This window comes from Callithrix jacchus, chromosome 5 (genome assembly GCF_049354715.1).
Source record: "Callithrix jacchus isolate 240 chromosome 5, calJac240_pri, whole genome shotgun sequence".
NCBI lineage: Eukaryota > Metazoa > Chordata > Mammalia > Primates > Cebidae > Callithrix > Callithrix jacchus.
This window is the reverse complement of record NC_133506.1, coordinates 45,931,558-45,945,293: the sequence shown is the minus strand read 5'-3', so window position 1 is coordinate 45,945,293 and position 13,736 is coordinate 45,931,558.

Sequence of the window (13,736 nt, the reverse complement as noted above, 5' to 3'; positions counted from 1 at the left end):
GCCACTGAGCTGAAACAAAGGAACAGAAAAGTCTCAACATTCCGAGAGCATCTCACAGCAAGTCAGCAGCATCGCACACGGAGGCCCAGTTTAGTGTTTACCAATCATCAACAGCAACCCCAGCCTGGGCTCTGGGCTCAGCATTTAATAAGCATGGGCTTGTTAAACAACCCTGCAAAGCAGGACGAGCAAACCAGGATTCAGAGAGGCCAAGCTATTTGCTCGAGGTCACACAGAAAAGAAGTCAGGATACAAATCTAGGTTTGTTTCCCAAAGCTTTGCTCTTTGGACACCCCAAAAAGTAGACACATTGAGGATGAATGGGCGTATGCCTGCCTCTGAGCAACCTGGGATCAGGCTCCACATCTGAAATTTCTTTCTACTTCCAGACCAAACCCAGGGGCAGTAAATATGGCAGGCCCTCCGTAACCATCAATAAACAATGCAGGAAAGCACGGCCAACGCACAGCCTTTGCTTAAGAAGTCCAGAGCCTCCGAGGCCTGTCTTTCTCATATTTTTTTCTCCTAAACATCTCTCATAAAAACGCTAGCTGAGTCATTCTCTGGCCTCATTTTAGCTGTTCTAAAATGATTTTAGCTCTTCTAAAATGGTGGCTTTTGTGTGTGGGGAGGGGGTGGAAAGTAATATTTCCCACATTCACAACCTGGACTATAGTATTTCTCTATCCAGCCTTTCATCCACCCATCTGCCATCCACCCACCCACCTGCACTTCCATCCGTCCATTCTATTCATTCACTCACGCTGTCCAAACCGTCCATTCATTCCGCCATCGATCCATCAGTTTCAGTTCCATGCATCCATCCATCCATCCATCCAGTAAGTTCCTACCAAACATCTCCTTTGTACCAGGTCCAGTGCTGGACTCAGAGGAGCTGGAAACAATAAGGTTTGGTCCTTAACCTCATAGAATTCCGAGTCCAGGAGGAGAGGCAGATATGATGGATGGTAGGAAGCCCTTGTTTGTTTATTCTACATGTTTCATGATGCCACAGATATGCCAAGCAGTGTTAGATGCTGAAGAGCAAAGATAAAAGAGACAAGATCTTCGGGACCCCATCCTAGTGAGCGAGGCAGAGGTCAGCATGCACCACAGCAGGAGTGCTCCTTCAATAATCCTTTGTTCATTCAGTGCATGTTTGCTCATGCCCGTCATAAGCCAGACCTGGGCTCTGGGGAAACCAAGATAGAAAAGACTTGGCCTTAGCGACTTGGAGCTCAGGCCAGTGGAAGAAACTGTCCAATTGAGAGTTTCAGCCAAGCATGATATGAGATGCAATTAGAGTGAGAACAGGAGTCCATAGATGCCAGGAAAGTGGCAAAGGCAGCTTTCTGGAGGGGTGAGGCCTGGTCTGAGCCTAAAGGATGTGGTGGGGTCTACTCCATTGGTCCCCTTCCCTGGCTTCCTGCAGAACATGAAGGTCAAACTCAGGGGCTCTGAAGACACTCCTCCCACCCAGACAGCCAGCTCTTTAGAGGGCCGATTGGGAGAGGAACAGAGTGACCAGGGCACAAACCCTGTCTCAGGTCAGGGCCTTGGGAAGCTGGCTGGCCAAATGTTGGAGACCGTCCCACAGTGATCAAGGTCCATTGGTGACATTGAGGTTGTTCATGCAAAAAGCTTCATTTTTCTAGGCAGTCTTGTTCACAGGGAAAAACCAACCAAACAAAAAACCCTCAGCTCTGTTGACATGACTTACGGTGGGGTATGGAGCGGGGATGGGAGCTGCTACCATGCACGGCACCCTAGAGACATTGGTGCCTGCAGGGGTGGTGTGAGAAGGGCAGAGGTAGAAAACGTGGCAGGGGCCAGATGTCGCAGAGCCTCATAGGTCTTGGCAGGACTTGAGGTCTGAGCTGAAGGGCAATGGGGAGCATTTGAACTGGTTCACATGGATTAAAAAATATGATTCAAAACCTCCAGAGGGCTAGTGGTTAATTCATTGGCTCATGCATCCATTCATTCATTCAGCCAATATTGAAGCACCTACTCCATGCCAGGCACTTTCCAGGTGCTGGGGAGGCAAGGGTGAACACAGCAGACACCTACCCTGCCTCCCAGGGGCCAGAGACCACATCGACCCTAAATCAAATAAATACGTGATTAAATGCAAACAGTAAGCCATACCAAGGAAGGATTCTCCAAGGAGCTGACACACAGCAGCTGGCCTAATCCTTCATTCCGCTAACATTTATTGAGCATCTACTATGTGTCAGGGACTGGGCTGACTGCAGAGATGCAGGGTGAGCCAGACCTGCCCTGGAGAAGCTGCCATTTCAGTGGGGGAGGCAAACCTATCAATGAACCACAAAGTAGGAGGCAGGTGTAATCAGGATGCACAGAGGACCAGGGAGGGCTTCCTGGAGGAAGGGAGATAAACAGGAGTTAGTTAGGTGAGGGATTGTACATCGAGGTGAAAGGGGAAGGTAATGAGGTCTTATGACCTGCTGGGCTGGCAGCAGGTTGGGGGGTTGTTGGGTGAAGATGATGTGGCCTTGGGAGAAGGTCGAGACACATTGGATGGAGTTGCAAGTTTACAGGCCCTGCTGTTGAGACAGCTTTGGAGGGCAGGCGGTCCCTGCAAGGCTCTCCTATCTTTGCCTTTCTCTCTATCTCTGTCTCCTCTTTGTCTGTCTTTCTGTATCCTCTTTCTCTGTTTTTCTCTGTCTCCTCTTTCTCTATCTCTTCTTTCTCTGTCTCTGTCTCCTCATCGTTTCTCTCAGCCTGCCCCCGACTCTATTTTCTCTGCTCCAGTCATCTTCGAGAGAGGTCAGTAAGAGACAAGGATACGAGGAAAAACCCTGGGCCGGTGGGCAGAAAACAAGGTCGGGGCACAAGGACAGCTGGACGCAGGGACAGGCGGTGACTGAACGTTCTGTTTTGGAAAGACAGCTCTGGTCAGGGGCGAAGGTGGCTGACCACGAAACCCGATAACCTGGCCAAACTCTGCTGTAGCCCGTCCTCTGGCCGGCAGCCGTGACCTGGTGGATGCTGCCCAGAATTTTTCTAGAGGGAGGGGAGCAGGGGGAAAATGGCCCGTGGGCAGCTTCTTCTCTGTCAAATGGGACTCACAGGAAGGAATGGAAATAAGTGAATTCTCAAGGGAGGCCTCAGCGTGGTTCAGCATAGGAAAACCCCGCTTGTCTCTACATGGTTTGTGAGGTGTCCACAATCCAGTAAGCGCTCCTTGTGTGCCAGGCTCTGTGCGGGCATGACACTGCCAACCCGCTCCCACAGGACACTGTGATTTAAGACCACGGGCTCTGGAGCCAGACTGTCTGAGTTTGAATTCTGTCTTTACAAATTACTTGTGACGTTGCACAAGTAACTTAACCTCTTCCTTTTTTCTTTTTCATTTATTTGTTTATTTACTTATTATTTGTTATTATTATTATTATTCCTTTGAGACTGAGTCTTGCTTTGCCACCCAGGCCAGAGTGCAGTGGTACAATCTCGGCTCACTGCAACCTCCACCTCCCGGGTTCAAGTGATTCTCCTGCCTCAGCCTCCCGAGTAGCTGGGATTACAGGCATGCACCATCATGCCCAGCTAATTTTGTATTTTTAGTAGAGACAGGGTTTCTCCATGTTGATCAGGCTGGTCTCGAACTCCCGACCTCAGGTGATCCACCTGCCTTGGCCTCCCAAAGTGCTGGGTTTATAGGCATGAGCCACCGCACCCAGCAAACCTCTTTCTTCTTTTAAATTTTATTTTGAGACAGGGTTTCACTCTGTCACCCAGGCTGGAATGCAGTGGCATGATCACAACTCACTGCAGCCTTGACCTCCTGGGTTCAAGTGATCCTCTCACTTCAGCCTCCCAAGCAGTTAGGACTATAGGTGTGATCCAGCTCACCCAGCTAATTTTCATTTTTTGAAGAGATGGGGGTCTTGCTGTGCTGTGCTGCCCGGGCTGGTCTTGAACTCTTGGACTGAAGCAATTCTCCTGCCTCAGCCTCCCAAAATGTTGGGACTACAGACCTAAACCACTGCTCCTGGCCCTTAACCTCTTTCTTTATGAGTAAAATGGGAAGAAAATATCTCCTCTCCTACACATTTGCGGTAGAGACTAATATTAGTTAATATATGTAAAGCGTTTGGAGCGATGCATGGCATGTCATAAATGCTCCACAAAACACACGGTGTTATTAGTTCAGTTCTGCGATTAGTTCTGCGAGTGCTGAGGAGGCAGAGGGAGTGGAATTCAAATCCTAGCTCCATCCCTTCTTAGCTCCAGGGCCTTGGTGAAGTCTCATAACTTCTCTGGGTGTCCGTTTTTCTTACCTGTGAAGTGAAGCTTAGTACTCACCTTGCCAGGTAGTTGGGAGGGTCTGCGTTTTTGGAAAGTAAATGGGTATCATTCACTTTGCAGGGGAAGAAAACAAGTCCCAAGAAAGTTTATTTCTTTATTTCCATATGTCCAGCAGGCTCTGAGCACCTCCTGTGGGCCAGGTCCCCCGGATGCCTACAACAAGCTGGGGCCTGTGCTCTTTCCGTCCTGGGTGACAGCACCGGGCAGGGTGGAGATGGTGCATGCCCCCTAAAGGTGGTCACCTTTAGTCCTGACCAGATCTGTGAGACGGGGTGGCAGGCACGACCACCCATGTCACAGACGAGGAAACTGAGAGCCAGAGAGGTGAAGAGGCTGCCAGGGGCCCAGGGTTCACATGCACCTACTCCTTCCTCTGAGCAGCTTCTCTGAGCTTCTGTGACAACCCCACCACTGTCTATCTCGTCAATGCCAACTAGCGCCTCAGTCTCTCTCTCACCCTCCACTCTGTTCCTAGCTCAATCTCTTCAGCACCTGGCCCAGAGCTGGCCTCAGACATACTGCTTGTGCCAGACAAAATCTGCAAGCCCTGAGAGCAGGAATCCACACAGCTGTGCAACCTGTCATGTCACCTGTCCTCCGTCAGCTTGCAGCAAGAAGAAAATGCAGCGTGGCCATAGACCCCCAAGCATCCCGGCTCACCACCAAGGCAGAAAGCAGGTGACAAGCACAGGCGGTGTGAAGGAGGGGTCACGATGTGGTCTGGAGTCTCAGAGGTCCATGTTTATCGTCCTGAATGTAACTGTGGACATGGCCTTTCCCCTCTCTGAGCCTTGGTTTTCTTATCTGTAGAATGGGTGCAATTCTTATAATACTCTTTCTCTTGATGTACAGAATAGAGGAAGGCTGGCTATAGAACTAGGCATGGGAGAGGTACTCAGAGAACGGCAGCTGTTTCTGTAATATGGAAGGGGCTTCTGAAGCCCTCTCCCCTCACCCAATCTCTCAAGCCCAGTTTGGCTCCTCCTGGCCAAGGGTGAAATAGTAAGTGGAGTGGCTAAGAGCATGAGCTTGGGCCTCTGCCTGAGATCCTATCCTGCCTCTACCACTTGCTAGCTGTGTGGTCCTGAACAAGTGACTTAACCTTTCTGAGCCTTTTTCCCTATTTATGAAATAGGTGTAATAAGATTCCCCAGCTCCCACAATTGCTGTGATGATCAGATGAGTTCACAAAGGTAAAGGGATAGGATCCTGCCCGGCACATGATGAGGGCTAGAGGAGCGTTTGTTGCTCTTCAGGAATCGAAGGGGAGGAGGGACCTGGTGGTTCCTGCACAATTTACAAGGGACTTGGGGACAGGGATGGGAGGGAGGACCTGGAGAAGAATCTTGATGTAAATCAGCAGGAAATTTCATAAAGCAAAGCCCACTGTATCAGGGATGACCTTCATGCACAACAAGTGTCCCCCCCCAGTGAAGGGCCGCCCCACTCCCATCATTCCCGGGAGCCTGGCACAGTGCTCCGGCACCTCCGCAGGCAGAAGCGCCATCCTTCCGGCTGCTCTATCTGGAACCTTGGAGCCATCCATGGCTTTTATTTTTAGATTTTATTTTAAGTTCCGGGATACATGTGCAGGACGTGCAGGTTTGTCTCATAGGTAAACGTGTGCCATCATTGCTGCACCTATCAACCCATCCCCTAGGTATTAAGCCCAGCAAGCATTCACTGTTTATCCTGATGCTCTCCCTCCCCGACCCCCATGACACACCCCAGTGTGTGTTGTTCCCCTTCCTGTGTCCAGGTCTTCTCATTGTTCAGCTCCCACTACAAGTGGGAACATGTGCGTCTGGTTTTCTGTTCCTGCGTTAACCGAAACCCAAACATCTTTGGCTTCTTGATTTCCATTGATCACATCCAGTCCAGCAGCATGTCCTGCCAGCTCCACCTGAGAAGAGATCTGGAGGCCATGGCCTTCTCCCTGCCTCCTCACCTCCACAGCCACCCCTTGGGCCTGGTCACCATTCTCTTTTGCTTGAACCACTGCAGTCACCCTGACTGTCCCCTTCCCGCTGGCTCCTAACAGCCCATCCTCTCTACACCCAGCCCAAGGGATTCTTTCAGAAAGAAAGTCAGAACCCTCTTCTGCTCAGAACGCTCCGTGGCTTCCACCTACCCCAGAGGCAAGTTAAGTCCTTCCTTTGACGTGCAAGGCTCTATGGGCACTGCCCTTCATCTCTCTGAGCTCACTTGCTCCCATGCTTCCCCTCACTCATTCTGCTGCAGCCACACTGGCCTCTTCTCTGCCATCCTCACTCATGCCTGGCATGGTCCGGCCCCGGGGCCTTTGTACTTGCTGTTTCCTCTACCAGGAATGCCCTCCCTCTGGAAATCCCGTTGCCCAGTCCCTCACTCTTTCAAGCTGCACTCAAATACTGCTCAGTGAGATCTTCCTTGCCCTGCACCCCAGCCCCTATTCAGATTTGTTCCTCTCTGATGCTCCCCTCCTCCTTCTCAAGCTTATTTTTCTCCTTAGCACTCACTGCCATCAGAAACCTGATCTATTTAATTTACCTGTTAAGGCTGATGCCCCCTTCCTCCCCCATGCCATAATTTCAGCTCCACACTGGCAGGGACAAGTGTGTTCTGTTCACTGTTGCATCCTATTAGGATGCAGAGTGAACGAATGAATGACATTCAGGTGATAGATGACTTGAGTCCAATGTGTTGCCTTGGGCACTGATGGAGAAGGACTGTCGGGGTGAGAGTGGAAGGAGGAGACCAGGAAGGAGGCTCCTGAGGATCCAGGTGAGGGGGGTGCTGGGCCATGGCAGGGAGGAGTGGCTGGGTCTGGATGAAGCAGAAATCGAGGGTGTGGGGATAAGAGAAGGAGAAGAGTTGAGGATGATGCCCGGGTATCTGGCCTGAGCATCTGGGAGGATGGGGCTGCCCTTGACGGGGACGAGCTATGGTGGGAGAGCGGGTTTCAATCCTGGAAATGTTCCATGGGAGCTGCCTCCTGAGGCTTCCTGAGGCCGAGCGCTATTCCAGGGACACGGGAACAGCAGCGTGACACAGAGTCTGCCTTCTTGTCATTCTCATCTCATAGATTGGCATGGCAGCACTGCTGCTTCCTGGGAAATATTGAGCCAGTGGCACCACTCCCCGACCCTCAGTTTCCCCATCTGGATGACAATCTCTCCCTCCCAAGGCCCATGTGTGGCTCCATGAGCTGATGCTCTGACATGCCTGGCATCCAGTGGGCACTCCAGCAGAGCTCGTTCCTTCCCTGTCCAGCCCCCATGCTGGCTGTCCCCCAGGAGACTGTGCTGGGAGCGTTATTTTTAAGCCTGGCTCCAGCGGGCTGGGCCATGGCTCTGAAGGCCACGGGGAGACCACAGTGCTAGCAGCATCCCGGCTTTCTTGATGCCAGGACACTGCGGCGTGGAAACATCAGGGAAGGCCACCCGATGTCCATGCCCTGCCTGATAACCCTTTAAGCGAAATTATGTCATGTCACCCCATGCTGTTTATAAACAGCTCTGACCTTTCCCAAGCAGAGCCATGGGGGAGGGGGCAGCATCTAGTCCTCCCACCCCCACACCCCCACGCCAGGACCTACTGGTGATCCCTCCCATTAGCCCACATCACACAGAGCAAAGTGGGTGCGCTGGCCTCCAGCCACCTCGGTCTGGTTGTTTCAACACCTCCGAGGACCTCACAGCTGACCAGCCCCGGGGTATTTTTAAACCCTGGCCTCGGCCAACCTCTTTGTCACATTCCGGTCGGGGCTTGAGTTTAATGCGTGCCCTAGTTCGGGTAGATGGGGGTGGATTGGGATTCATTGGACAACAAACATTTAAGCCAGTTCAAGAACCTGTGGACCTACTATGTGTCAGGAGTGGGGGCCCCAAGGGGCGTCCTTCACAGAGCCTGTCCCCAAGGTGCTCACTGCTTAGTGGGGACACCGTGACAGGCCCACACTGTGACAAGTGCTGCGATGGGGGCCAAGATGGCAGTTACATCTCCATATCCACAGGCCCAGCGGGTTATGTTAACAAATGAAGTGGGCCCGGTGTGAGACTGCGGGGAGGGTGGGGCCTGAGGAAAACTGGCGAGCCCCTGCCCAGTCTGAAGGCGCTGGCTGCGTGCCCCTCAGCTCCAGCCTCTGTTGTCATGAGGGAGCCGGGCCCAGCATGCCCAGAGCTTCTGATTTTCCAGGAGAAGCTAGAACTAGGTTTATGTGCGATTTCATGCAAAAAAAAAAAAAAAAAAAACCAAAAAAAAAAAACAAAAAAACTCTTGACTTTTAAATGTTGGCAAAGAATTTTGTAAAAATACCAAAAACATTCTGAGAGCCAGGTGACACCCGCTTGTGGGCTGGACTCAGCCCATGAAGTCAAGTCGAGGCAAACAGTTTGTGCTCCCGGATGCAAACAGGTGCATCATAAAATAGTCAACAAATGCAGGCTCCCACTCTCCCAAGCCCCAGGAAACAGCCGGGGACAAGTTGGGCAGTGTCCCTGCCCTCGTGTTGCTTTCAACTAGTGGGGTTGCTGGCACCAGCTCCTACTGGCTCACGAGTCCTGCAAGCTAGATGTCACACAGTCGTCACCAAGAATTAAATGGCCTGTGCGAAACCTACATGGAGGTGTCAGCTCACCAGCTGGGCATTGTAGTCTAGAGTACAACGGAGTTCTGGAAGCAGAGTCCCTTTGTCACAGTAGCAAGCCCGAGTAGGGGGCTGGGGGATTCTGGGAGGACCTCACAGTGGAGGAGTCCTGAAGCACCAGGAGAAGAAGCAGATGGCGAGAGAACCATGGAGGAAAGGCAGGACAGGAGGAGGGCACAGCAGGGCAAAGGCCTGGAAGCAGGGCAAAGCTTTTCTTTTTGGAGGGGGTCCAGTGGTAGAAGGCTAGAAAGGCAGAGGACAGATCACAAAAGGCTGCTTCTTTTAGCTGAAGGAGACTGCAATGTACCCTCAGGGCATTGAGTTGAATTGTAAGCAGGTGCCAGGCCAGGAGGGCACTTTACCAAGGAAACACTGCATTGACTTTGGGCCTTCAGGTGCCTGGGCATGCGAGCCTCTGCCCTCCCCTGCCCGCCGGGCCCCCGGCATCCACCCCAGCATACACAGCATAGCAGCCTCCGAGTCAGTCCAGACTTTGCCGGCACAGCCGGTTTCTTGGAGATTTCTCCAGGAAAACAAAATAACCCCAAGGGCAGGAAGAAGGGTCAAGGGAATATTCAGGAATGTCGCTGTCTGGGTTTCCATCATCAGGAAGGCCCTAGAGGTCACCTCCTGGGGCAGGGGGTGACTGAGAGGAGCAAGTACAGCGGGCACTCGGGTGTTGATGGGGTCTTTGTAACCAGTCCTCCTGGGAGGGAAACGGCGTGAGGCACAGCTCCGCACCCTGGCCCTGTCCTGTCTTAGGGCCTGAGTTCAAAGGCAGGTTTTTCTGCCACACATCTGCTGGGTGATACTGGACAAATAATTCCTCTTTGCGAACCTCAGTGCTCTTACCTGTAAAAGGGAATAATAATGGCACCTATAAGCACGTCATTCACCACGAATTGTTGTTAGGGGGTGAAGTGAGTACTTTTTTTTTTTTTTTTTTGAGATGGAATCTCACTCTGTAGTCCAGGCTGGAGTGCAGCGGTGCAATCTCAGCTCACTGCAACCTCTGCTCCTGTGTTCAAGCGATTTTCCTGCCTCAGCCTCCTGAGTAACTGGAACTACAGGCACCCACCACCACTCCTGGCTAATTTTTGTATTTTTAGTAGAGATGGGGTTTCACCATATTGGCCAGGCTGGTCTCAAACTCCTGACCTCATGATCCACCTGCCTCAGCCTCCCAAAGTGCTGGGATTACAAGTGTGAGCTACCCGGCCAGACCAAGATTTTTTTAAATGTCAATAATTTAGCCCACTGCCTCGCCCCTGCTAAACTCCCAATAAATGTCAGCTGTCAATCATTATTTGCGAAGTTCTTATTCATTATTGAGTACTTACTGTATGCCGACTTTGAGCTGTGGGGGCTATCTTATTCAAGCTTCATTACCTCCCTGTGGGTAAGGATTGTTATCATTTTACAGGCAGGGAAACCAAGCCTCCAGGAGTTGACCTGGCTTGCCCCACAGGGGACACAGCGGGGGTTTGAACCCAAGCCTAACCTCAAAACCTGCTGTGTCATATTCATTCTGTGTTCTGCCTGCCTATGAATTAATCAGGCTCCAGAATTTTGGGAAACACTAATAGTCTGTGTGATCCCCCAAATCTATCTGCACCCTTGTTCTTCACTGAGTCAGCCAGCTCAGGCTACACCCTTGACCTGGGATGTAGACACGATGCAGACAGTTGCTGTTCCAAGGCAGGAAAGGCCTGGAGAAGCAGAACCACCCCGGGCCAGCCTGGGGCCTTCCTCTTGAATCAGGAGTCCAGCCGGGCACCCGTGTCGCATCAATAAACGTGCACGAAAATAGCTTGCTGGGCCCCACCAGGGCAGGAGGACCAGGACGTCCTGTTCCCGCAGGCTCTGGCCAGAGAATGACTGTGTACTTGGCCTTCCCGGTCAGAGGCTGCTGGAAGGGAGGGCAGAGCTCAGCCTGCCCAGGGCCTTGTGGGAGTGAGCTGTGCCCCTGGGCACCAGTACCCCTGACCTCAGACCTCATGGAGCTTCTCAAATGTGCTGCTGGCAAGGCAGATGACTGTATGTGGAGCTGGGCCAACATCTTCATAGACAGCCTCCTGGGGAGAGAAAGAGCACAGGCTCTGGAGTCTGACAGGTATGGGTTCGCACTGCAACCTCCACCTCCTGGGTTCAAGTGGTTCTCCTGCCTCAGGCTCCTAGGTAGCTGGTATTATGGTGCCTGAGACCATGCTTGGGTAATTTTTGTATTTTTAGTAGAGACAGGGATTTTACCATGTTGGCTAGGCTGGTCTCGAACCCCTGACCTCAGGTGATTGGCCTACCTTGGCCTCCCAAAGTGCTGGGATTACAGGCGTGGGCCACTGTGCCCGTCCTCAGCTTGGGCATTTCATAGCTGTGTGATTTTAGGCAAGTTCTTCTCCCTGAGCCTTGGTTTTCTCACCTGAAAAATGAAGGAAAACTTTTCATAAGGTTGTTGCGATTTAGTGAATTTACGTGTACAAGGAAGTTTGGAGACTACCGGTTTCTTTATGATCGGCTCCACTCCCCACCTCCACAATGTTAACCCCCACAGGAAGTGCAAAGACCTCTGTCTGTTATCACTGAAGAACGCCAGTGTACACAGGTCATGCTCAGGCTCCTTGCTGAGTGAATAAACGAATGAATGTACCTGCCAGGCACCCAGCAAGTGCTCAAAACCACGCTGCAATGCGTATTGTTAATGTGCTTGTAAAAGAGAAGCTTGAGCACTGAATGTGACTGACAAATGGTATTGGTGAAGATGAGGAAGGAGTTCAAGGGATCAGGGAAGGACACAGAAGGACACAGAGGTCAAACACAGAAGGACAGGAGGGACACGGAGGGTGAACACCGGGCAGAGGGCTAAGCTGCCTGAGGCTGGGAACCCCAGCGAGTGTAGATGCCAGTCTGGATTCGGAGTCTGGGATGGCAGACATGAACCCTCTTGGGAAGACATCCCTTCCCGCAGGCAGGGGGTCCTCACTGGTCTCTCTGGGTCAGTCCATGAAGTTGCGGAGGCTCCACGGCTTCTCCATCTGAGGAGCTGATTGGAAGGGGAAGCGGTATGCAGGCTAACGCGATGCTTCTTATTCATAATCATAGCAGCAAGACGGTGATTATCGTTCTGATGCAGCCCTTCCTGATGCCAGGCACTGATCTTCGCACGTGTTGATGCATTGACTCCTCAGAACCACCCCAGGAGGCAGGTGCTATCCTTATTCCTATTTTACAGATGCGGACACGAAGGCTCAGAAAAGTGGTGTAGGTTGCCCAGGGTCACACAGTGAGTGGCCAAGCCTGGGCTGACCTCTTGACGTCTCCACTCTCTCCAGCACTCCAGCCACCTGGGACCACACCCACCTCTCCAAGTACATGGACTCCCTCTCACCAGGGCCTTCCTGGGGCATCCTTTTCACAGCACTCAGCCCAGGCAGTGTCAGCTTCCTTCAGCTTCTCCTCAGATGGACTCCCCTCAGGGAGCTGCCCCCTACCTCCGCCTGCCCCCAGAACCCCTGCTCTCCCTCACTTGGCTGTGACAGCCTAGGCATACATCTGTCTTCACAATCTTCTGTTGTCGTTGCTCTGAGACAGAGCCTCGCTCTATCCCCCAGGCTGGAGTGCAGTGGCGCAACCTTGACTCACTGCAACCTCCACCTCCCGGGTGCAAGTGATTCCTGAGTAGTGGGGATTACAGGTGCCCACCACCACGCCTGGCTAATTTTTGTATTTTTAGTAGAGACGGGGTTTCACCATGTTGGCCAGGCTGGTCTCAAACTCCTGACCTCAGGTGATCCACCCGCGTCGGCCTCTTAAAGTGCTAGGATTACAGGTGTAAGCCTGGCCTGTCTCCATAAACTTAAATGCAGGGGACGGGTCTGCATTTTTTCTGGAACCAGGTGTCCAGCAGAAAGTGCGCACTGCTGGAAACTGTTTTGCGAAATAAACAGACTCGTGGGTACGACTGTAAACCAGGTAGAGCCTTAAGCCTCAGATCCATCGCGTCCAGGATTGAACCTAGGACAGGCAGTGAGTGGAGGGGAGGCCATAATCACTGAGTCTCTGGCCACTCTCTGGGGCCCTGAGTGCTGTTCCCTGGTCTGCTCATAGATGGAGGGAGCATGGCCCTGTGGTCCATCCAGGCTCCAAATAAAATCCCAGCTAGCTACCAGCCTGTCAGGGGATCCTGGGCAAGTGACTTAATCCTCTGGGTCTCAGTTTACCTATCAGAAAAATAGGTAAAGTGATAGGATTGTTGTGAGTAGTAAACGCATTTTTGAAGTTATTATTTATTTTGGTCACCCCAGTTGTAGTGCAGTAGCTTGATCATAGCTCACTGCAGCCTCCCAGCTCCTGGGCTCAAGTGATCCTCCTGCCTAAGCCTCCAAAATAGCTGGGTCTACAGGTGCACACCACCATGCCTGGCTAATTTTTAATTTTTTTGTAGAGATGAGATCTCACTCTGCTGCTCAGTCTGGTCTCAAACTCCTAGACTTAGGTGATCTTTCTGCCTCCGCCTCCCAAGGTGCTGATATTATAGGTGTGAGCCACTGCCGCTGGCCTAAATAATTTTTGTCTGTGTGTGTTTTTGAGACAGGGCCTCACTCTGTCACCCAGGCTGGAGTGCAATGGTGAGATCTCAGCTCACTGCAGCCTCAGTCTCCAGGGCTCAAGCAATCCTCCCACCTCCACCTCTTGACTAGCTGGCACCATAGGTACATGCCACCACAAGTGGCAATTTTTTAATTTTTTGTAGGGATGGCGGGGGGAGTCTTGCTATGTT